General features: G+C 37.0%; 1 long non-coding RNA gene across 1 annotated transcript in view; it reads right to left on the bottom strand.

Moving 5' to 3' along the window:
* Nucleotides 1-26842, bottom strand: part of LOC123598795 — a 314546-nt gene that overhangs the window by 255403 nt on the left and 32301 nt on the right. The gene's annotated exons all lie outside the window — the stretch shown is intronic.

The following is a 26842-nucleotide window of genomic DNA, read 5'->3' as shown; positions in this document are numbered from 1 at the left end:
ATTAAAACTCCATGAATAATATTTTCATCAAAGTGTGTGGAATTAAGACTCTGAGCATACACATCGTTCTCTACAACTATGTAGATTTATAAATCAGGAACTTCATTTCAATATTTTTAAGCCAGATGAGGACTTAAGAAACCTTGTTGTTTCAATGTTAAAACTCATGCGACTCTGTTTTCTTGGTTTCTTTATTCACAGTGACGAGTAATGGAACTGAAGAAAAGAACACCAGTTTTGAAGGCTGCCATAGATGGCTATCTTTATCTCTGAAGTAGAAATAACATAGGTTATTGTTCAGGTAGAGATGATGTATAGAAAGCACATGAATACAATACCCAGCACACATTAGAGTAATAATAATTGCATCAAATTTCCCACTGTATGTTAGTTGTCATCACTGTGTGACATATATCTGCGTTCATCAACCCTACCTCCTCATTTGATAGCCAGTATCTCTTCCTGCATTACAATCAGAATTCTGTCACCCCCCACTAAAACACTCTTCCTACAGTGGCCTTGGCATTGATGTAGTCCCTCATTTCTGATGTGCTAACATAAAATTATTTTTGCCATTTTCCTCAGGCTATGTTCTTACGGTCTATCACCTCATTAAAATAAAAAAAAAAAGTTCTCTCTACAGATTGCTGTTTGCCCATTCCATCTCCAAAACATTTTTCTAAAGATATTATTTCCTGTGCAGTATATTCTCTATCAGTATTCATTTACTTACACAAGTTTTTCATTTAACAATTATAAACTGAGTACCTATTTTGAAACATCCATTGTGCATGCTGAGAAAAGAGTGAACAAGTTTCAGTCTCTCTGCTTCCTAGGAGTTTATTTCTTATGTGAATAACAGAAAAGTAAAAGGGTCAATTCTGACCATATGCAAAGTGCTATTAAAGGCTGAATACAAAGAGTATAGGAACTTATAAAACAACTACCAGATTCAGTCGTAGAATGTCAGCATTGATTTCCACAGAGGAGCTGAAATTTGGTGGGATGCCTGGGGACCAAGTGGAGATAAGTCAGGCACAGGAGAGCAGAGAACATAAGGCATATCAGAGGATACAGCACTGTGCTACAGACCAAAGGAGGGAGAGCAAGTGGCTTATTCAAGAAACTCTGGCAAGCTCAATGAAGCTGAAACCCACAAAGCCGAGTACTGAGAGAAGAAATCAGAGTAGGACCCAGGAACCAGGTAAACAGCAGTCCATTTCTCCCAACACTTCGCCCTAAACAGTAGAGTCTATGAACCAGTCATTTCAGTTAATTTTTCAAACTGATTAATGCATCAACAAATATTTCTTTAAAAGTGATTCCATTCCCTATACTGTACTAGTCTGCAAGAATACAATGACGAACAAGCCAAAGTCCCTGCCCTGATCAAGTTTACATTCTAATGAAGGAGATGGGCAATAGGCAAGTCAATAAATTAATGCATTTATTAAAATGTTTATTATTGCCACAAAGGAATTAAACAAGGAACTATGATAGAGATGAAAAGGGGTGGGAGACTTTTTAGAAAGAGCTGAGAGAGGCTTCTAAGGAAGTAACAGTTAAGCTATGTTCTGAATGATGAGACACCAGGCATGTAAACATCTAGGGAAAGAGCAACATATACAACGGAAGAGGTCATGCTGCTGAACAGCCAGTTGTGTTCCTAGAATCAGATTGCCAGAGTGACATGAAATGTGGGTGGCCAGAGAAGTGGAGTCAAATCATTCAGGAGCCAGTATGGAATTTATTTTAAGGCTAAAGAGAAGCAAGCAAAGGGTTTCAAACAAACGGGTGGCATAATCTCATTAATATCCTTAATATAGCCTCTCCTGAGAAATTATTGAATGTTTGGTATACGGCTAGTGCTCAAAAGATATTTGTTGGATGAGTGAATGAATGAATAAATGAATGAAAGTTTGTTCCACATTCTATAAACTGAAACTTTCCATTAATGGTCACAGGTTTTTTAGGAAGCTATAAGAGGATGTTCTCCAACAAAACAAGGATGAAAACCACAAAAGAAAAATACATGAGGTCCAGGAAGTAGTGAAAGGGAATACCAGGGTTCTACTGGCCAACAGACCCAGAGATTTGCCAACCTTCATAGAGGCAAGAGGAGAGCTGGCTCCAGAAGGAAGCCTTCCAAGAAACGAATGCAGCTAATAATTATGCTTGGCCATATCAGGTTTGTTGAGCATTTTGAAAATATATTAATAACAGAGAACACTGAAACATGTCCAAATGAAAAATGCAAATATTTATATTAACTCTAAGAAAGAAAAAAAAAGAAAATGGAATATCACAGTGAGTCAATTAGCTCAACAGCATATTAGCTGATCTAGGCATAATTTAAACATTAGCTGCTACTAATTCAACTATATATACATATAATTATATGTATATATGTATATTACATGTATATGTACTATGTATATGTATACATGTATATACATATGTATGTACATATGTATATGTATTATATATATAATTATATGTATATATAGTTGCTTTGGGGAAGCAGGACTAGTAGTGGAAGGAGGCGAGACAAGGGCCTGTGTCTCTCAGTACTGTATGACATTTGGAAAATCATGTTCATCTATTGCTTTTCCAGGTCAAATCACTGGCCCTCTTGCCTTGCTTCTTTCTTTACTTACTGCTACCACACTCTAGCTCCAGGCCAATTCCCTTGGCTCCTGTGTCCCAATTCTTGGGTCCTGTGTCCAGACCCAATTCTAGAAGTGATACTATAGAAAATCTGATCAAGATTTTTACCCATTTATATGACTTGTGGTCCCAAGCTATCCAAATTGGTTCTAAATTCATTTCACTTATCCACAGGTGTGTTTCATGTCTGTGGCATGCCTTAATTATTTATGTATCTTATAGACCTATGAGTATGACTCTTCATTCATTTTTCTTCCCTAAAGACTGCAAGTACCATATAAGAATATCAGAGTACAACTGGTCTGAAAGAAATGTATTTAAGAAACTTCTGAAAGTTTATGCAAATATTTAAAAAGGGAATGTGTCCATATCACTGTTCCATGTTCAGTATTTTGCCCTGTTATGCCCCCAGTAGCAATTATTCCATATATTCTCCCTATTTCCAATCTATATTAGCTATATTACAGAAAAAATGTTTATGTAAAACTTAGTCGCCTTTTAATTTGAGAATTATATAGGTAAAGTTAAGTTGGCATTAATGATTTGCAAATATAGTACAAATTCCCGCAATCACATCTAAGTATAGACCACCTCACAGGGGCCATTCATAAATTATGTGTAGTATCTAATGTTCAAACATGTAACCAATAATTTCATTTTTAAAATTAAGGTTATGGCATTTCAAATATATTTCTGGAATTCTAATTAACACAAGCTAATGAACTGAGCACTGGGGCCAAGGACACCATTAGAAGAAGCTAATGAAAGTCCAATAGAATGTAATTATCTTTCAAAACAGGAACACTTGAAGGGACCATTACTATTTTACAGCATATAACTATGTGATACAGAAATGATTACTTCATCTACTTAGAAAGGCACTGTCAAATGAAAGCTCCCTGAGGGCAGATAGTTTTGGTATACTTGTCAGTGCTCTATCCCCTATGCCTCAAGTAGTATCTGACAATAGTAGGTACTCAAAAATTTTTTAAATTAGTGAATAAAAAGATGATATATCACATTTTATTAATTGACACTTTGTAAAACCAGTTGTACTTCTGTTCTATAGAAAAACTAAATTCAGTTATCAAAATTATAACTGGAGCTTCACCAAACACTAAAGTGTTCCGAATCATCAAAGGTAATAGGGAATTCATATTATATTACAATGTAATAACCAACTGTATTTTATTTCAACCCTTTGATCAGTGTCCAGGCCTCAAACCAGATATCAACTATTAATGATGTGGTATTTTTGTAGACATTTATTCTTCCCATTGCTTAAAAGAGGCCCACAAATATGTGTCCCTCCAGCTAGATGCAGTCTGCAGTTATATTTTCTTTGGTCTTTGCAGTATTGGTGTATATAAATACTCTTTTAAACAGTTGAAATGGTTGACAAATTTCACATATCAGATCACTTCATATACATTTTTAAATTTGCAGAATCTCTAGGGGCTCTTGGGTGCTAAGTCAGTTGAATGATCTCAGGTCATGATCTCACGATTGGTGGGTTTGAGTCACATCTTGGGCTCTGCACTGACAGTACAGAGCCTGCTTGGGATTCTCACTTTCTTTTCTCTCTCTCTCTGCCCCTCCCAGACTCATGCTTTCTCTCTCTCTCTCTCTCTCTCTCTCTCTCTCTCTCTCTCAAAACAAACATACAAACTTTAAAAAAACAATGAATTAATTTGTGGAATCTCTTGGAAATAAAAAGTATATCTGACAACATTGAATCTGAATTGTACCTCAATTCCCACAAGGAATCAACTCAGCAGGAGCTAAGTAACACTGCTGTCTTTCAATGGAATGCATATTTCTATGTGGCCATATTCCACACCACTCTCATTTGTCCTCCCAACCAGATGATGTTAATTACAGTGCTCAGACTGTTGATTCTTGGAGTATAATTTTAAAGAATGTGGCAATGAGAAAGAATGAAATATGGCCCTTTGTAGCAACGTGGATGGAACTGGAGAGTGTTATGCTAAGTGAAGTAAGCCATACAGAGAAAGACAGATAACCATATGTGTTCACTCTTATGTGGATCCTGAGAAACTTAACAGGAACCCATGGGGGAGGGGAAGGAAAAAAAAAAAGAGGTTAGAGTGGGAGAGAGCCAAAGCATAAGAGACTCTTAAAAACTGAGAACAAACTGAGAGCTGATGGGGGATGGGAGGGAGGGGGGGGTGGGTGATGGGTATTGAGGAGGGCACCTGTTGGGATGAGCCCTGGGTGTTGTACGGAAACCAATTTGACAATAAATTTCATATATTTAATAAATAAATAAATAAATAAAATTCACCTTAAAAAAAAAAAAAAAAGAATGTGAAATTCCCGGGGCACCTGGGTGGCTCAGTCAGTTGAGCATCTAACTTCAGCTCAGGTCATGATATCACAGTTTGTGAGTTCCAGCCCTGCATCGGGCTCTGTGCTGACAGCTCAGAGCATGGAGCCTGCTTCAGATTCTGTGTCTCCCTCTCTCTCTGCTCCTTCCTGGCTCACATTCTGTCTCTCTCTCAAAAATAAACATTAAAAAATTTTTTAAAAAAAGAATGTGAAATTCCCTTTTGTAACTCTTCACTCTTTAATATTATCCATAGGAATTACAAGTTTGTAAGTTCTGGCCTGAAGGATAAAATACTATTGCTTTAGTATGACAGTACTAAACAGTAGACCTGTTTACTCCAATCTTATTTATTTTTCTTAATAAAATTTTATACTTTATTTCAATAACTTCTGCATATGTCTTATCAGGATTTTTTTAGTTAAGATTTTTCATTGCTATCAGCATAGAAATGTTTACCATTTTATCATGTAGCTGGATATTGCTTCTAAATAGTATAGATGTTGATATTTCTTATATTTCTCTATGTCTTTCTATTATCTCTGGCTCCTTTATTATTTGTAAGAGGTTTTAGTTCATTCTCTTGGAATTTCCAATTACATACAATCATGCCAATTGAAATAATAATTTGAATCTTCCTTTCTAAAAGCTATACCCCTTATTTAAATATCTTTGTTTTTAATGGATATATAGATGTGATCAATTACATTAATAGATTTCCTAATAGAAAACTGTCATTGCATTTGGGATAAACCATTTATAGTGAATGATTTTTTAATGTGTCATTAAATTCAGTAGATATTATTTATATGATATCAGTTTAATCTTTCTATTTGGCTAACTTACTCAGTGTCATACTGAACTTGGCTTATATATCACGTCCTTAGAGAAGCCTTCCATGACTATTCTATATAAGTAGATTTCTTATTATTCTCCAATACTACAACCTGTTCACCTCCTTTGAAGTTTTTCAGATAATTAGTAATTATATATCTGCTTCATTATAAGTGTTTCATTGTTTCGTTCTGAGATACGCATACTCTGACATAAATACAGTATACTTATCAAAGTCAACAAATTAACATTATAATAATATTACCTAATTAATAGTCTTTATTCAAATGTTACCAATTTGGATACTAAAACCAATGGGTAAAAGTTTGACGACAAGCAGGACCTTATATAACTTAATGTATACTCTACAAGATACTTAAATTTACACAGAGAAAAGTGGTAACTTTACAGTGAAGAAACCTGACAGACATCACCTTAACCAAGAGACTGAAGTAACATCGTCAATAGTAGGGCAATTCAACTTCATGTGCCAGTTGATATTCTTCAGTGAGAAAGACAATGTTGTATATTTCTGTATTATCCCTAGCCCCCAGAAAGTACATAACCTAAATCCAATATTGAGGAAATATCAGACAAACCCAATTTTAGGCAAATTCCACAAAATATCTGTCCTCTGTTCAAAATGTCAAGGTCATGGGGGAAAAAAAGACTAAAGAACTATTCCAGATTGAAAAAACTAAAAAGAAAACATGATAACTAAATACAATAGATGACCTTCAATTGGATAGTTGGTTCAGAATTTTTTTTGATTAACTTTATTCTTTTGCTCTTATCTGATTTCCCAGTCACTGATGGTCTGCCCAGGGAGGGGTGGGAAGTGCATAAAACAACCTAAAAGTATTTCAATTCAAAAGAAATTTCATATGTTGGCTATCTGAAAGGATCCCTCATAAATGCTTTCCTCTGAAAAATGGTGCATTAAATATGTGGAAAGAAGCTGAAATTTAGATGAGAAGGTGAATGGCAGGTGAATAAAATAATCTTGAAATAACAGTTTAAAGAGTGACAGAAGAAGATTAAAAGGTGTCACTGCATCACCTGTCAATGTCTTGTCATTTCTAGATTAGACAGTGAAAGCAATAAGAAAAAAATAGAGAGCAAATATTGCAAAATACAATAAGCAAGAAAATCTCAGCAAGTTTGTGTGGGTTCTTCCATAAGAAACAGACATTGAAGGGCACCTTGGTGGCTCAGTCAGCTGAGCATCTGACTTCAGCTCAGTCATGATGTCACAGTTTGTGGGTATAAGCCCTGTGTCAGACTTTGTGCTGACCACTCAGAGCCTAGAGCCTGCTTCGGATTCTGTGTCTCCTCTCTCTCTCTCTCTCTGCCCTCCCCCACTTATGTTCTGTCTCTGTCTCTCTCTCTAAAATAGATAAACATAAAAAAAAAGAAGCAGACATTGATTTTCATGACAATCCCGAGCAGTCAGGAAAATGAAGGAGGCTGCTGCTGGGAATCTAACCTGGCCTTGGCTAGACAAGAAACTTGGAATCATGGCCTGTACTCTAGGTCTTATTCAGGAATCTCCTATTCTGCATGCTGCTGACAGCCCTCCTATCCAAACTCACCCTCCATCCAAGTTGCTAGAAACCAGGACAGAAGCATGGAATTACGATTTAAAACTTAGTATGACACTATCAAACAAATGCCTTATTTTTCCTGAAAGACTTCCCAACCCTAAAATTTTCAACCCTGTCATTTCTAAGTCAAAAATTTGCAGGCACAGAATTTCAAATTCTGCAATGAAGAAAGGGAGCTGACATTTTCTATATCTTCCTGGTGTGTCTTTCTTCACATCTTCGCCAGTGAAGACACAGAAGCTCAATAATTTAAATTATGTTTAAAAACCCAATATTTATGGTATTTTTCTTACTAATGAGGAAACAATAGAACAACATTTGTTGAGGTGAATTGAACTGCACACATTTAACAAAGTTTGAAATAAAAATCTTTACAGTAGAATTTGTTTACCAGGAACTTATCAATAACATTAAAACACTGGAAGTTTCCACTTGCAGAAAGAATTAGAATTTGAAAATGAGGGTGGTGGTGGGGACAGTATGAGGGACCAAGAAATTGGGAGCATTTGGGAGTGAGTGGAGTTGAAGGATTACAAAGAAACCAGTGAATAAAAAATATTTTTAAGTTATGTTGATTATAATGTGCTTTGTTCAGAGACTGAGATATAGATGTGTGTCTGTATATATACATATATGTGTGTATACATATATATGAATATATTTGAATATGTTTCTATTTGAATATATTTAAATATATTTAAAGACTCATGTAGATATAGATATATAATTTTAAGGTATAGTTTTAGGTATAATTTTAAGATACAAAATTTTAAGATGTAAAAATTTCTAGACCACTGTATTAATGAAGAAAATTCCACAAAAACTGAATGCTGTAAAGAAAGACAAGGTCAGTGGTTACCTATATCAAACATACCACATATCATGAAGCCAATATACTTACAGATGTGCATGCCAGTTTTCCCTGCTTTTCCACCATGATCACAAGAGAAAAAAATGGACAGAAGACTGAAGGCCAATCACTACTCACTGTAAACCATTTGGGGAATTGATGTGAACTGCACTAATCAGAACCACACTATATGCCACGGCACTGAATTGAAGTGAAGTGATTTGAATTAACATCGCTAGGAATTTAGCAATGCTTTTAAACTCTCAATTTATGAGAAAATGATGAGAGATTTTTTTAACAATGTGAAAAGGAAAATGAGATGAGCCAGGGTCACAGCCACCAGTGAGAGAGAACATACTGCTCTGGCTGGTAATTTTCACAGTGGAGTAGTGTAGATGGAAATGCAAGCAGAGTCCAGGAAAGGACAAAAGTTTTGGTGATGCTAGAACATAGTGTAGACACTAAATTTTAAATAAAGACTCTATCCCAAAATATTTATTCTATACCTCTCTCTTTCTCTTAGATTGAACTTCAGAAAAATGAAGCTATATTAGATTATCAGCTCACCTATCTAACTTAACCAACAAAATGAGAGCTCAGCCAAGAGTCAATGCCTTATTCAATTTGTAACTACAGTTTCCAACACAGTGTACGTAGCAGGTATGTAGATATGAGATACATATTTACTGACGTGCCTCTTATACAATTATTATGCACAACATGAACCTTAACGGGAGAATCTAAATATCTGAAGTTTTCCAGTTAGTTGGCTTCTGGTTGATTAAAATTTTAATACAGTCAAAAATGTCCCTGGAGTTTGTGTGCAAGAACCAATAAATGTGGTTTCTATACTATGAAGCATAGAATTGGCAATAAATATTAAACCCTAGTCTATCCTATAAATATGCATTTATGAAATTTTTGAAAGGTAAATTATGCAAATATGTGTTTAAGGAATTTAGACATCATGGATCACTGACCTGTTGGGCCTTAACAACTTCTTCAAAACCATTAGCATCTATTATGTAAGTTCATATTTATAGAGCTAATAAAATGCACATTAATCACCCAACAGGAGGATAACTTATCTGTGCATTTATATGTCCAGATTTCTTTTGCTTTTAACAAAAGAAAACAGAATATTATTAATTTGAGAGCTAAAACTTCAATATAAGCAGGGAGCTTTTGTCTCTTCCATTTTTAATACCTTTAGACTTTTCAATTTGGCTGACACAATTCAGAGAAATTGATGGGTTTTCTTACAATGTAAACAACAAAAAGTCAGAATATCTAATATAACTGTACTGTTCCTGAAATATGACTTTCAATTTTTTTAATATATAGAACTGATGACTTTAAGATGAACTAGAAGTTATGCAACAAGAGTTCATAGAAACAAATGGAAATGGAGTGAGAATGATCTTACTGTTACAAGCTAACTATAAATTCAATGTCAAATTCAATGCATTTGAATTACATTATCTCTAAATAGTCTATTATTTGCAAAAGAAATTTAGTAGTGGCATCATGTTGTTAAGAGACAGTTTTTATTCTGTTCACATTGTAATGAGCTATTTGATTATTATACATTTAAATACCAAGAAACTTTATTCTTTTTCAATTAAAAAATTCGATTTTTTACAGTTTCTTCAATTTGCAAATTATTGAACTCTTAAATATACTAAATCACTACATTAAATGAAATGAGATACTTTACAATATTTTCTTTCAAATATTAAATTTAGCTTAGTATCCTAAAAACCCTCTCCAGGTTTCTGATTCAACTATCACACCTTCCTCCTAACATCTGTGGCACAACTCCTTTCTCCCTCTTGCTCTCAGATAAAAGTCAGTGCATCCTCCCAGGAGGAGTGTGTTCACTCCAAGGATTCACAAAGCTTAATAATTTTCTTGTAGTCTTAAGTAATCTCTAGGTCCTCTACATATCTAGCACAGTGGCTGGTACATAATTGGAATTCAGTAAATACGTGTGAAATTAAACCAATAACGGAAAGTAATATGGCTTTAATGGCAGACAATGAGTTTTGGTAAGACAGTGAAAAAGATATTTATTTACAACTGGGGACCCCTCAATTTACAAACATAGGCAATGGCTGTTCATAGGCTAGACATGCCTGAAAGGACTAGTATACAAACCTACATAAGTATTTTAGACGATCATTTATTATTAGAATCTCACTGACACTTGAGTAATTTAATATGAAATTTAAACAAGTTGTGTTGACTAAACACTTTCCTAGGGTTCTTTTGAAAGCATTTCTAACTTCATCCTCAATATCTAGCCTGATTATTTATTTAATAGGGGCTCAAAAATTCTTGTTTAATACATAAACTCTAAGTTACTAGATGACTTTAACTTAAGATAGTCAAAACATTTTGTTTCATTCAGTCAAAACAATTGATCCAAAAGGTTGATGCAATCTATTTTAGGCTTTTTTTTTGGGGGGGGGAGGGGGTAATAACATTTCACTTCCCAATGGAAATTCCAAATTATTAGACAAGTCAATCCAAATTATTAAATCAAAAATATGCATTTTGTTTATTATTATGTATTATATTTGAACTATATCCCAAGAAATATATTCAATAAATACAGATATGTTATTTAGGCCTTCTAGAAAAAAAATGAATAAAATGAAAAATTAGTTATATGCAAATCTGTCAGTAATCCTAATTTGAGAGTAAACACATTGAGAGTTGGATTTGTGACACAGCTTCTAGCCATAGCACCTTGTATATGGTGTTCCTCACAAAAAGTTGTTTGGCTAAATGAGGGAAAATGGATTCTATAAAACTTTTTCTCAGGGTCTGATTAATTGCACTAATTTTTTCTCAGTTCATTTAGATTTTTATCTAGCTATCACTTAAGATAAAATTCAGCAAACCATTGTATCTCCATTTATTGAAATATCTTAACACTCTTTGGGGGAGCTTGGGTGGCTCAGTCGGTTAAGCATCTGACTTCAGCTCAGGTCATGATCTCACCACTCATGGGTTCAAGCCCCACATAGGGCTTTGTGCTGACAGCTCAGAGCCTGGAGCCTGCTTCCAATTCTGTGTCTCCCTCTCTCTCTGCCCCTCTCCCACTCACACTCTGTCTCTGTCTCTCAAAAACAAATGTTAAATAAAGTAAAAAAAAAAAAAAAGAAATATGTAACACTCTCACACACAGCAATATGCTATTCTTGGTGTTTCATTATTGAGTAAAATGAGATGTGTCCATTTTCAAGGTAACTTAAATGGATTTGGAAATGCTTTTTAGCTTATATAAGATTTAATATAAGGTTTATTCTATATGATCTTCTAAAATGCACACCTATTGAAAGATCTACATGTTTATGTCAAAATTCTTGTGCATCATGGACTAAAAGATGAGAAAACTGTTACTATACCTATGTTCCTTATTGGTAAGCATCACAGATTTCAGAATTTGTTAATACCAAAATAGCACTTAAAAACAAAAGTATATAATCTACCTATCTTTATTGTGCTTATTGGTAAGAATAAACTTTCAATACTTTACCAAAATAAGCACCTGGGAGAACTGGGCAGCTACAGGCAGAAGAATGAAACTACACAACTTTCTTACACCACACACAAAAATAAACTCAAAATGGATGAAAGACCTAAATGTGAGACAGGAAACCATCAAAACCCTACAGGAGAAAGCAGGTAACAACCTCTTTAACCCCAGCTGCAGCAATTTCTTGCTCAACACATCTCGAAAGGCAAGGGAATTAAAAGCAAAAATAAACTACTGGGACTTCATCAAGATAAACACTTCTGCACTGCAAAGGAAACAATCAACAAAACTAAAAAGCAACCGACAGAATGGGAAAAGAGATTTGCAAATGACATATCAGATAAAGGGTTAGTATCCAAAATCTACAAAGAAATTACCAAACTCAACACCCTAGAAACAAATAATCCAGTGAAGAAATGGCAGAAGACATGAATAGACACTTTTCCAAAGAAGACATCCAGATGGCCAACAGACACATGAAAAGATGCTCAATGTCACTCCTCATCAGGGAAATACAAATCAAAACCACACTGAGATACTAGTATATCTCAGTGTCACTCATACTGGTCAGAGTGGCTAAAATGAACAACTCAGGAAACAACAGATGTTGGCAAGGATGTGGAGAAATGGGAACATTCTTGCACTGCTGGTGGGAGTGCAAACTGGTGCAGCTGCTCTGGAAAGCAGTGTGGAGGTTCCTCAAAAAATTAAAAATAGAACTACCCTACGAAACAGCAATAGCACTGCTAGGAATTTATTCAAAGGATACAGGAGTGCTGATGCATAGGGGCACATGTATCCCAATGTTTATAGCAGCGCTTTCAACAATAGCCAAATTATGGAAAGAGCCTAAATGTCCATCAACTGATGAATGGATAAAGAAGATGTGGTTCATATATACAATGGAATACTACTTGGCAATGAGAAAGAATGAAATCATGCCATTCGCAGCAATGTGGATGGAATTGGAAGGTATTGTGCTGAGTGAAATAAGTCAATCACAGAAAGACAGATATCATATGTTTTCACTCATATATGGATCTTGAAAAACTTAACAGAAGACCATGGAGGAAGGGAAGGGGGAAAAATAGTTACAAACAGAAAGAGAGGGAGGCAAACGATAAAAGACTCTTAAATACAGAGAACAAACTGAGAACAAACTGAGGGTAGATGGGAGGGTTGGGGAGAGGGGAAAATGGGTGATGGGGATTGAGGAGGGCACTTGTTGGGATGAGCACTGAGTGTTGTATGTAAATGATGAACCACAGAAATCTAACCCAAAAACTAAGAGCACACTTTACAACTGTATGTTAGCCAATTTGACAATAAATTGTATTAAATAAATAAATAGTATCGTCTATTAAAAAAAAAAATCACCTGAAACATTCTGACTGTAAAAAGGGGAACTGGAAAATTCCTATGTTAAAGTAGAGAAAGTTAGATCAGAATTTTATCCTCAGTGTAATATTTTCAAAACTTTTAAATTTAATAATAAAAATTTAACGTTGCCACAGTATTTTCTTATCTCCCACACCCCACTTACCCAAGGTCACAAAGCAAAAAGAGAGAAACGGAAGTGCAATTTCCTTCAGAATATCATATCATTTCCTCTCCAATCTTTTCGTACTCCTCTTTTAATGCTCAAGCTAACTTCTGAGCTCCTTTGGACCCACTCTCAAAGCCCTTCTGTCCTTGCCTGATGTACTTCAAGGTTGACCAATATTAGCCTTTAGGGTCCAGTTGAAATGGAGACAACCATAGAGAAAGTCATGGGAGCTGAAATAGGCCAGTCTCCTGCAGTTCAATCTGGTTTTATTTTTTCTAATCTACTCTTTCTATAAACAAAGGTAGAATGCAGAAAGGTATTAATCCTTCTAAGTTGAGAGGAACATTCTCTTATACGATTGATGCAAAAAAAAAAAAAAAAAAAAGGTGGGGGTATCCAACTGTGTTCAAGGCAGACTCCATAGTGCCTGAAATCTTGTAAAAAGACAAAGTCACCCAAAGATCTACTCAGAGCAAACGGTCTGAGGAGATCTAAGTGTGAAATTTTAAGTTACCAATGGAAGAATTTAAAAAGAAAAAGGCTGAAGGATTATTTTGATGATAATTGACATATAAACTGTTCAATTTCAGCACTAATTTACTTCAGCATTTTGTTTTTCACTCAAACTTGGATATTCTCCAAAACATGCTAAGACAAAACTGGTTCTAAAATAACTTTTTGCTTAGGTTTGCATCTACCCTACATAACCCTCCAAACTGATTCACAGTGGTGTCTAATTTATTCTGATCCTAAACTTGTCAGGATTCAAATGTATTAAAGTCGAAAATGATTTTGCATGATTACTGTTAAAAACAAGATTTATTGTATTGCAGCCAATGCCTAAGAATGCCTGAATCTTTCTCCACAAAATCTCTACTCTCCCTCCTCATGGTTCCTGAGACATTTAGAAACACACACATACACACTGACCAATGTTGGGGAGGGGGAACCCACAATTTTGTCATAATCTGAGTCATAACATAATCCCCTAACACAGAATGACATGGTAAAAAAAAGCTTAGTGGCCACAGTTCTGGCCAGAGTCTAAAGCAGGTCCTTTACCTTGTCCTAAATCAGAATCCAAATTACTTGGCCAGTCTCATGATAAATAAACTTAGGATGATGAGCAGTTAAGTCAGGCAGGCTTCAAAAAAGAGATGAAATTTAAATAATTAGCCTATTGCCAAAAGTTTTGCCTGACTCAATATATACACCTCCAGCTCCCAGAAACAATCACGTTGAAGAGAAGAAGGTCATAGGGTCATGCTTCTGATCACACAGTGACCTCACCCATCAATAAACAGTCTAATCCAAGTCTTAAATTAGAATTATTCATTCATTCAACAGATTTTGAGCATCTACCATAGACCATGTACTGCTCTAGATGTAGATATATAAATTATCAATTTCTTCCATGGAGAAACAGAGTTAACATGGAGAACATTGAAGTGATGGCTCCTCTACCTGCTAAGTGCAAGCTATTCTTTCAATGATGAAGAGGACTCATCTACAAATAAGACTTGGACTTATCATCAAGGAGCATACAGTCTACTTGGAAAGAAAATAAAAATACCAAATAAACAAAAGGGTGAAACTACATTATTCTCTTGGATTTAATTATCCCACTTTTAGATTATTTCTTTTTTTTAATGTTTATTTATTTATTTTGAAAGAGCAAGCATGAGCAGGGGAAGGACAGAGAGAAGGGGAGAGAGAGAGAGAGAGAGAGAGAGAGAGAGAGAGAGAATCCCAAGGAGGCTCCACACTATCAGCAAAGAGCCCAGTGTAGGGCTCGAACTCACAGAACTGTGAGATCATGACCTGAGCTGAAATTAAGAGTCAGACACTTAACAAGTGATCACCCATGCATCCGAAGGTTATTTCTCTTTTTTTGAATGTTTATTTATTTTTGAGAGAGAGAGAGAGAGAGAGCACAAGTGAGGGAGGGGCAGAGAGAGAGAGGAAGACACAGAATCTGAAGTGGGCTCCAGGCTCTGAGTTGTCAGCTCAGAGCCCAGTGCGGGGCTAGAACCCACAAACCATGAGATCATGACCTGAGCTGAGGTCGAACACTAAACTGACTTAGCCACCCAGGTGCCCCAAGATTATTTCTTAAAGTAATAATCAAAAATATGGAGAGAGGTGATGTCAGCATCATGGTGGTAGAAGACGTCCTTCATTTTTGTTCCCTCTTTAACATCTAAAACTCAGCATCTAGGCATGAATAAAAGTGTCTCTGTGAAAGCTGTGGGATCCAGAACACTAAGGTACCCAGGAGGAGTCCACCCGTGAATTGGGTAATAAGCAGACAGACCCCAGTATGGGCTGGAACTAGCAGCCTGTGAGCTGGCTCTGGACCCTCTCAGCTGTGCTCCAGAAGCACCTGGAAACACTGACTTGGGCAGATACCCACAGACAAGAGCATTTGTGGAAGTCCAATTTTCTGGAGAAGTTTCAACACTCCATTGGAGTGGTAAGAGAAACTTTGCCTATATCATCCCTCCCTACAAAGGTGGCACAGTTTACAGAAAGAGGCCAGGGTTCCCTCCCATGGGGAAAAAGGGGAAGGATGGTGAGTGAGCACCCAGCCATACAGGATGCTACTAAAGAAACTCATTCTGTTCTTGAAAGGCCCAGAGCATTAAAGTAAGAGCTCTATGACTGGAAGGATGGAGGAGATAGGAAAACGGGTAGATAAGATTATCAGATGACACTAACCGGACATGGGTCCTGCTGAAGTGTTCTAGACTCTGGCAGGAAACCTGCCCATGAGCTGCTAGGAAACTCTCCCCCAAGGATCTCCCCATCTGGTCGTGGAGACACCTAAGGCCCTAAGTGCCAAACCCATACCTCCTTCAACTCTGCAGCTAGGTCTTTATGTGGGCCCCTGAGGGTGTGGTGAGAGTAAGCTCAGATAGACAAGGAGTGCACACAGAAAACAAGCCAAGATCTGCAGGCAAGGGAGAAACCACAATCCTGAGCTGTAACACCACTTTTGGGAAAACAAAAGAAGTTACCAACAGCCAGCCTGGTGGCTTGTAAAACCGAAAGAAGCTCTGCAAGCTTTAAAATTACACTGTAAGAGAGAGCAAGAATAGTGTAGCAGGTGTATCCATACAAGGTCAAAGAAAGCCCCAGCACATAAGCAGGACGGACAAAAGGGATCTTTCAGCTGAAGACAGATAGTAAAGATCAGAGGAGGTGATTGCCACTTGATTTCACATTGCTAAATGTGAAAACAATATAAAACATCAAAGAACATGAAGAATCAAGGAAACATGACATCAACAAAAGATCATAATAATCCTCCAACAACCAAACCCAAAGAAACAGACATCTGTGATTTACCCGATAAAGAACTCAAAATAGCTGTTTTGTGGAAATTCGATGAGCTACAATAAAACATAAAAAGACAATTCAACAAAATCAGGAAAACAATACACAAACAAAATGAGGAATTTAGCAAAGAGATAGAAATAAAGAAAGAACCAAATAGAAATTCTGGAGCTGAAGAATCAATGAATGAAATGAAGAATGTAATAGAAAACGTCAATATCAGAATAGATTAAGCAGAAGACAGAATCAGCAAGTTAGAGAATTGGAACATTGAAATAACCCACTCAGAGGAGAACAGACAAAAAAAAGTGAAAAAGCAAAAACAAACAAAACAAAACAAAACAAAACAAAACAAAACAAAACCCTGAATAGTCTATGGAACACCATCAAAAGAAGCAATATCAGAATCACTGGAGTTCCAGAAGGAGAAGAGAGAAAAGAAGACACAAAGCTTACTTGAAGAAATGATGGCTCAGAACTTGCCAAACCTGGGAAGAGACTTCGACATCCAAGTTTATGAAGCTACTAGAGCACCCATTATTTCAATTCAAAATGATCTTCTCTAAGACACATTAGAATGAAACTGTCAAAAATCAAAGACAAAGAGAGAATCCTAAAACCAGCAAGAGAAAAAAAGATTGTAACCTATGAAGAAACTCCCCATAGGCGATCAGCACATTTCTCAGCAGAAACCTTACAGGTCAGGAGAGAATGGGAAAATATACTCAAAGTATTGAAGGGGAAAAAAAATTGCCAGCCAATATTCTACCCAGAAGTTAGGACAAACAAAAGCTGAGGGACTTCATTGGCAGTAACACTGCCTTACAAGAAATACTGAAAGGAATTCTTCAAACTGAAATGAAAAGACACTAATTAATAACATGAAAACACACAAAATTATACAACATGCTCGTAAAAGTAAATACATAGTCAGATTCTATAATATGATGGTGTGTTAACACCTAACTATATTACAAAGGTTAAGGTATTAAATATAGCTATCACTAGTATAATTTCTTAATGAATATACAATAAAAAGAGGTACATTGTGACATTAAATATATAAGAGGGAGGAGCAAAGAGAGTAAAGTTTTTATATGTGATCAATGTTAAATTGCTATCAGTGTAAAATGGACTGATAAGATATTTTATGTAAGCTTCATGGTAACCACAAAGCAAAAAATAAAGAGAAGGGAATCAGAGGGTATAACCACAGAAAACCACCAATTAACAAAAGTAGGCAGCAAGAGAAACAGAAAGGACAATGGAACTACAAAACAACCAGAAGGTAGTTAATAAGATAGCATATACACCCACCCATGGGGATGCTAGTTTCCTCTTCCACATTCCATAGTCCTCAGGGTAATTCTCTCCTTTACCTACCATCGCCTAATTACTGATAAACCATAGGACTTTAAAGAACAAAGAGCAGAGTTTTTAAAAATTGTATCTTCAATCTCCTAGCATCCACTTAAATGTATGGCATGTAAAAGGCTGTATATCTAGAGGTCTTGAACTTTGGCTTTGAAGTTTTGCAGATAAGGATTAAAATACCATCTCTATCAGTTACCTATTATATAGCCTTTAGCAATATATTTACTCTCTCTAATGCCACTATCCCCAAAAGAGCGTTGTTACCTATTTTCCTATGATCGTGATGTTATTAACGAAAAGACAGGCAGAATACGAGTGAACTTCACACTATTGAACAGAGTAGCTGACATCCATCTAGTTCTAAGAAATCACTTCTTGGGCTTCTGAAAAGACATATAGTCCATGGTATAACACAGTCAATCTAAGCCATTAATGTGAGAATTAATGAGAAAAAAAATCTTCAAAATGCCAATGGATATTGGACAGATATTGAAGATCCCAGAATAAATATGCTTCCCTGGGATACTAATTAAGGGTCTCTGGGTTGTAGTCAACAGGCAATAGACACTCTTGCTAGATTAAATACAAAAGAGAATTTATGGGAAGAGTGTTGCTATTTATCAAGATGTTACAGAAGCAGTTGAACAAAAAAGGTCAGGAAAGGAAAAAAATAAGGCAGCTCCAAGAATCTCAGCACAGGATTTCAAGGACACATTTATTGCTAGAAAACTACCACTCAAGTGACTCAGCTCTTATCAATCATAAACAGTAGGTCTCACTGTTTTTATATTTCAATTTTTTTAAAAAGAGAATGTGTAGCTCAGTTTGTATTAGTACCCTTGACCAAGGACCAGGGTCTTATATTAGAAAACTTTCCCAAAGAGAGGAGAAAGCATCATGAGCTTTTTTAAAGGGTCTTATACAATTAGGTTCTCAGCACTAAAACAAGTTTCATTTTTACAACTAATAAAATAGGACCCCGAATAACTGCTCTATTTATTGAGTTAGAGACAACACAAAGAATTAAAAAGAAAAGAGAAATAAAAACATCTTCCTTGGTTCCAGTCAATGAGATGACTTTAAAAGACAGAAAGAATTCTGAAATAAACATTTTTCAACTAAAGCTGAAATGAAGAAATAGCAAAATAGCCCAGTGTGGCGGATAATTTATCTCTGCTTCCTCACAAATGTGGTAGAGAGAGGCAACTGTCTACCAAAATTTTTCCTTCCCCTTACACATTACAGAATTGTTGTGAGGAAGCCCATGCATAACCATATACTATGTTTCCCAGGGGCACTTGCAACTATCTAGAGGGGGCCCATGTCTGTAACTTTTCCCAATAGACAGTGAGTGGAATGTACATGTTACTATCTATATAGACTGTTAAAGTCTGTATAGCACATGAGCACATAAGCTTCTCCCTAGGCCCTTTCCTTTCTGTTGGCTGGTTCTGGGAAATGGCAGAACCAATGGAAGGAGCCAAGATTTCTGAAACTGCTTATGGAAGAAAGTCTCCCACCAGCCAGGAGCTGTTACATGAATAAGAAATAAGCTTTTGCTTGTGGTAAGCCATTAAATTTGGGCTTTTATTTATCACAGCAGATAGAACTAATCCAGAATTTGATTGTAGAAGAATTTTAAAAATCCAGAATAAGATATTGTTGGGATAATAAATACTAGATTTAGCAAGACATTATAAGAAAGAGATAAGCTCAGGCAAAAGTTAGCTGGTTTATGAGCAAGGCAGAAAAGTTTATAAGGTCTGACCTCATAACAGATGTTTGGTCAAAGACATCACAGCATATCATCAAAAAGATTTTGACTTTTAAGATTTTCAAACAATTCTAAGGGCTCCCCCTTCCAAACTTAAATAGGCAGATGTTTGCTGGAAAACAAAAGCAAATACAAAGTATGATATATTCACCAACACCCGCTTCAAGTGTGCCCATGGAAGATAATGGACAAGAAGATAGTGCTGGTGGCTTTGGAAAGCAATGAACAAAAGTTTCTTCCAGAGTTAAATCAAGTTCGTAAATAAGGAAATTTCTCTTTAGGCAGAATCCTGTCATCAAGATTCTATCACTGCTCCAAGCCAGTAATTATTGTGTTTATCAGTTCTTCTCTTTCTAGATGGAGTACCTCTTCTCCATCATTGTACATTGTACATGTGTGTGCATAGAAAGGTGTCAGGAAATAAAGGAATTTGTCTTTTAGTCTGTAAGTTGTTAAACTTTCAAGAGCCATATCTAGATCTGATACAAGTGATTGACATTTTCTGGATACACTGGATTTTGAAATGTTTCAAGGAATAAAATTGGGAATTTAGGCTATCTCTATTGAGGACAGAGTAAAATGGTTCTATATATATAGAAAAATAGAGGGTAGAGGGGCACCTGGGTGGCTCAGTAAGTTGAATGTCCGACTCTTGATTTGGGCACAGGCCATGATCCCAGGATCATGGGATAAGTCCCAGGTCAGGTTCTGTGCTGAGTACGGACCCTGCTTAAGATTCTCTTTTTCTCTTTCTCATTCTTGTTCTCATTCTTGTTCTCTTTCTTTCTCTTTCCCTTTCTCCTCTCTCTCTCTTTCTCTCTCTCAAAAAAAAAAAAAAAGAATAAAAAGGGTACAAATGGACATTTGGTAGCCAGACTCTAGCAGAGATGGTTATCTGGAAAGCAAAATACTGTGTTTCCCCAGCAGCCAATACCTCCTGTTCCCTCCATTTTATGTGACCATGTGGCAATTTCTTATTAATGGAATGAGAAAAAAAAATAATGCCTATGACTTGCAGACCAAGGTTTTGAAGCAGGTAGATATTCTTAAAGCTTTCTTTTGGTTTAGCCAGCTTGATTCAAAGACAAAAAGCTCCCAGGGGATAGATGAGTTAGAAAATGGGAGCTGCCTGGTCCCTGGATTATCACACGGAGGAAAGATACACAACCATCAAGAACACACACCTGAGCAATTTACATAAGAGAAAAATCAACTTCTACTGTGTTAATCACTAAAATCTAGAGAATAGAAGGTTAGTTTGTTTTATTATATAGAATTTGCTAACCATAATTTATATTTCTATATGAAAAAATATATACAGATTCACTCTGTTACCCCAAAAAAATAAATACAACTAAAATGACAGGAAAAGGAAAAGTAAACATAAACACATAGAGAAGAAAATAAATGACAGAAGTAAAGTGGTATCAGTGATATTTGGAAAACCATAAAATATCTAACTTAGGAAAGCTAATGAATCATCAGGAAAATTAATGCCATAGAACATTAGATAGATTTAGGAATTGGAGACCAAAGATTGTAAATGCAGATGGATATAGAAGACTGACGACAGAAGAGTTTACCGAAATCTATAAAGAGCAGTTGGACCTCTTGAGCCCCACACAGTCCACCTGCTGTTCTCTAACTTAGGCAGAAACCATGCATCAATGCTAAGGATTCAGAAGACACACACATCGAGGTATGTGAAGGGGAGATGCCATTCTTAAAACAGAATTAAACAGTGATACCCCCTCCTGCCACCTAAGCTCCTTTCTCTGACTCAGTTTCTGAGGAACAAGTGGTGGCCACGTTTGCCTCCAGGTACCTGACCCCATGAGAATTAGAAGTCAAAGCGAGGGAGCTGGTCACTGGTCAAGAGAGGGTCCTCAAATGTACTAACAATTGTGGGTTCCTCAGGGGAATATTCAGGTTTGAAGCAACCACAAAACAACTTTCAATAAGTCCTACCAATAAATGAATCGCTTCCAATTGGTTTTTAAGGCCTCTATCTTAAATATGAGTTGACATCCAAGGTTTACTGGACATTTTAGGAAAGTCTCCAGTATAAATGAGAAAGGACCAAGACAAACTAATAGCAATAAGGAACTCAAAAGAAAAGAAAAAGTCAAAGAAAAATCCCAGTAAAACAAAAAATTAAATTATGGTCTCCAGAAAGACAAAAAGGACAGGATAGTCCAAGAGAGAACTTTCATGGAACAAAATAGAACTCTTGGATATGAGCAATTTGATGACAGAAATAAAGAATTTAATGCCATGATTAGAAGAGTTGAGGATAACATCTCATAAAGTAAAACAAACAGAGAAGGAAAATGGGAGACAAAATATAAGAAAATTAGAAAATCAATCATCTAATTGATAGGTATTCCAGAAAGAGAGACTAGGGAGAACAGGGGATAAAAGTTGTAAAGTTCAAAATAAAATAAAAAGAACGGAAGAGAATGAACATCCAGTCCAACAGGTACAATAAAAAAAATAAATCAATAAATGTTTAAAAACACCCCACAGCACATTTTTCAGAACTCTGTAAATAAGGAGAAGATCTCAAAAACTTTCAGAGAGAAAAATGCTCATACACAAAGACACAACGATCAGAATGGCAGTTGACGTTATCAGTAGCACCATAGGCCCTAAAGGACGATAGAAGCATTGCTTTCAAAATTCTGAGAGACCAGTGCATTTCAACCCAGAACTCTGAAACCCGTCGATCAGTTAAGAGTGAGGACACAAAGACTCATTTTCATATATGCAGGAACTCAATTGTCACCTCCCCTGCATTTTTTTGTTCATCAGGGCGTCCTGGAGATTATGTTCCAACAAAATGAGGGACTAGGCCAAGGAAAAGAACGACAGAAGAGAATGTGGAGTAAAGGACACAGAGAATCCAATACAAGGGAAAATAAAGAAAACTAAAATGTCAAGTAGTCCTAGAGAACAATCAATTTTGTTAGTAGTTTGCAGCAAAAATACTTGAAGCCCACCCTCCTAAAATTGGCGTTTAAGGTTGGATGACATTAAAACTGGAAACATGAAGTATTCTTTTTTAAAGAGTTGGAAAGGAATTCAGAGATCTTTTACTTTCTCATTTTATAGATGACAGAACTGAGATTCAAAATGGTTAAGTCACCTACTTTCTTGGCAGACACAGTCCGCTTCTACTCACCACAGAGTAAGTTGGATGCATATAGTTAGGAAGGAATAAGGCTGCAGTCTGGAGTGAAGGAAACTTCTTAAAGCATGCCTTACCCCCCTTTTTTTATGTGTAGTTCAGCTTGGATCGAGGCCAAAACTGATCCCCATTTTTATGAGCAAAATATACTTTGTAGTTTATTTCTGTCCACTTACTCTGGCATCAGATGATTTACTTTTAGCTAAAATACTGTATAATCACATTGCTTTTATTGTATAGCTTTTTCAGCAGTAGCTATAAACTTTGGGCAAATTTTTGTTGTCCTTTCAAAAATAAAAATTGGCTTCTCTCATTTTACAATGCATCCTATTTTTATCCTGATGAATTGTATCACCCATAACATATATGCAGCTTTGGAGAGAATGCAAAGATTTGTTGCAGACCAATAAACCCTTTCATTTGCCTTTTGTTTGTGATTGTTGAACACATGCTGCATAAATCTGTTTCTCTTAAAGGGCCATGATTTCAACTTTTTATATTTTAAAACTGATATTTTTCTCGTTCTTCAGTTCTACCTGAATTACTGTCTTTGTGAATCTTCCTCCTCAAGAAAGTGCTGGTGATTAATGATAAGACGCCAGTCTGCACGCTGAGATTCTGTGTATGTGACACCTTCCTATATACTGTTGGCCAGATGGAAATTTTAATCTTTTGTTAATAAACTAATTTCATATTTCACCTGCTCAGAAAGACCTATTCAAACAACAGATAAGATGACTGAGTAGTCTGCTACTTCCTTTTGTCAAGTGTTTAAAATTTTGTGTAATTTTTGCTAGTGTTTTTTTTTTTTTAGGTTAAGAGCACACTTAGAATGCATAAGATCATCCAACAAATTATGCCTATTTCTATTTTTTTACCTCTCTTTGTGAAATAATCACATAATTTATTAACATCCTATGGTTTTGCTCTTACTTTGAAAAGATATATTTCCATTAGTACTTAGTCTCTTAAAAATAATTGACTTGTATTCAAAGGGAAGCATTACTTTTGGGAGAAGATGATAATTAAGACCTAAGGATAAAATATTCAGGATGAAGCAGAAGCGATCTCAACCTAAATTACCACTCACATTCTGTAGCGATTTATAGTTTTCCAGGCATTTTCAGATACATTATTTCTTTTGATCTTCACAACTGCTCCATCAAGTATAAAGAAAAGAGATTGATATCCCCATTTTGCAAACACAAATCCTGATTCAAGTTACCTACCTCATTCATAATTACACAGTGAAAAACTGACAGAGCTGGGCCTTGAAACCAAATCCCTTGATTTTGCATTCTAGTACAAGGTTGTTGCAGTAAAACAGAACTCTTAGGGTAGAAGTCTGTGAGAGCTTATTTATAAATAGCCATTAAAAATATTTGTAAACTCGGGGTGTCTGGGTGGCTCAGTTGGTTGTGTCTGACTCTTGATTTCAGCTCAGGTCATGATCTCATGGTTCATGGGATCGAGCCCTGGGTCCTGCTCTGTGCTGATAGCTCAGAGCCTAGAGCCTGGAGCCTGCCTCGAATTCTGTGTCTCCTTCTCTCTCTCTGCCCCTCCCTGCTCTCTCTCTCTCTCTCAAAAATAAACAGGGGCGCCTGGGTGGCGCAGTCAGTTAAGCGTCCGACTTCAGCCAGGTCACGATCTCGCGGTCTGTGAGTTCGAGCCCCGCGTCGGGCTCTGGGCTGATGGCTCAGAGCCTGGAGCCTGTTTCCGATTCTGTGTCTCCCTCTCTCTCTGCCCCTCCCCTGTTCATGCTCTGTCTCTCTCTGTCCCAAAAATAAATAAACGTTGGAAAAAAAAATAAATTAAAAAAATAAATAAACATTAAAAACCCTTTGTGAACTTAGATAACGAATTGTTTTCACCACTTGATAAAAGTAAATGCCTTCCAGAAAAAAAATGTATAAAGGGATACAGCTATTGTATAAATTAAAGAGATGACACTGGGGCACCTGGATGGCTCAGTCCGTTAAGTTCCCAAGTTCGGCTCAGGTCATGATCTCGTGGTTTGTGGGTTCGAGCTTGCACCGGGCTCTGTGTTGACAGCTCAGAGCCTGGAACCTGCTTCAGATTCTGTCTCCCTCTTTCTCTGCCCTACCCCTGCTTGCACGCTCTCTCCCTGTCTGTCAAAAATGAATAAATGTTCAAAAATTGTTTAAAAAAAGAGGACACTAAATTACATTTTTTATCATGTTTCCCTTTTATAAATATAAAAATATTTCAAAACAAGAGTTCCAGATCAGGATGGAAGTGCAGAAGTTCTTGAATTCACCTCCTCCCATGGGCACACCGAGTTTACAGCGACACGTGGAATAATTTCCTCTTACAACAACCTACAGGCCTGCTGGGTGGTGACTACACATCAGAAAATGAGAAGAAAAGCACATGGATCGCTTGGGACACAATCTCACTATAAACCTTACCCCCAGTGTAGCAATCCACAACCAGAAGACTTAGCACCTGGAACTCCTCCCCAAGGAGTGAAGGGCACAACAAGAACCAAGACTTGTAGGACCTGCACCTGAGACACAAGCCTCCAAAACATCTACCTATAAAAACCAAGGAGACCCACAAGATTGTAAAGACCCAGAGGACTGCTCTTACAGGGCCCGGTACTCAGATTCACTTGCCCCAGACCAAGATCCAGGGAAGCCAAAGGGGTCCAGACCTAAAGTGACGGAGACTCACCTGGTTATATTAAAGTGTCAGCCCGAGAGTCAGGCATCTAATTTAACACACACATCTGAGAGCCTCCTGGAACACTCTCCAGGGATGGAGACTGGTGGGCAACATCTTGACACTCCTCCTTTGCTGTTCTTCAGAGCACCACTGTCTACAGGAAAGGAGCATTTACATGCATCTTATCCCCCAGTTTTTGTGGCTGCCACCCAAGGAACATCTCTTGACTACCTAGCTCTGGAGGCCAAGGAGCTTGAATTCCTGGTGCCATGGGGCTATAATAATTGGTATCACAGAGAAAGGAGCTCATACCCCTGTCTGGTGCCCCAATTTTTGTGACTGCTGTGAGGGAATACCTCTATGTAGCCTGACTCTGGTGGCCAGTGGGGTTTTTGCTCACGGGCCCACAGGACTGTAAGCGATGGAGAAAGAGCTCTTAAATAGCTACCACAGCCAGAGCACAATAAGAGGCAATATACTTGGGAGCTTAGTCTTTCTGTAAAGGAGACCTACTAGTTAATCACCACGGCAGTGGCACATTTTCGAATTGAACACACATCTAGGAGCTGACTATAATCCTTAGAGAGACTTTGGAGGGAGGGCACTATCTTTTTCCTCTCCCTCTGCCACACCCCAGAACACCAGTGTCTGCGTGAGATTTACATCACGGCTGGTGCCTTGGTTTTTACATCTGATGCCCCTGTTTTGGCAGCTGCTGCCCAGGGGATGCCCCTTGATCACTTGGACTAGTACCACAGGACTATGGCAATTAGAGAGACAGTTTTTGGCAGACTGCCCCCCTCAACTCAGGGCCCTGTGCAGACAGCAGAAGGAGACACACACTCCAGTCTTTCTGTGAAGGAGGCCTCTTTTCCAGTTCTGCTGCTTCAGCCTGAAGGCTGGCTTTAGGTTTGACACACAGCTGGTAGACTATAAGGCTACTCTCAAAGAACACAGGCTGTGGACACCACTTTGGCACTCTCTCTCTACCTTGCTCCAGCTTGTATCTCCCAGAAAAAAGTCTATATACTCATCTAGAGCTCCAATTTTTGTGACTACAGCCTGAGGGACAACACCAGAACCTCTGGCCAACA

This window comes from Leopardus geoffroyi, chromosome A1, assembly GCF_018350155.1.
Source record: "Leopardus geoffroyi isolate Oge1 chromosome A1, O.geoffroyi_Oge1_pat1.0, whole genome shotgun sequence".
NCBI lineage: Eukaryota > Metazoa > Chordata > Mammalia > Carnivora > Felidae > Leopardus > Leopardus geoffroyi.
This window is presented reverse-complemented; position numbering and strand designations above follow the sequence as displayed.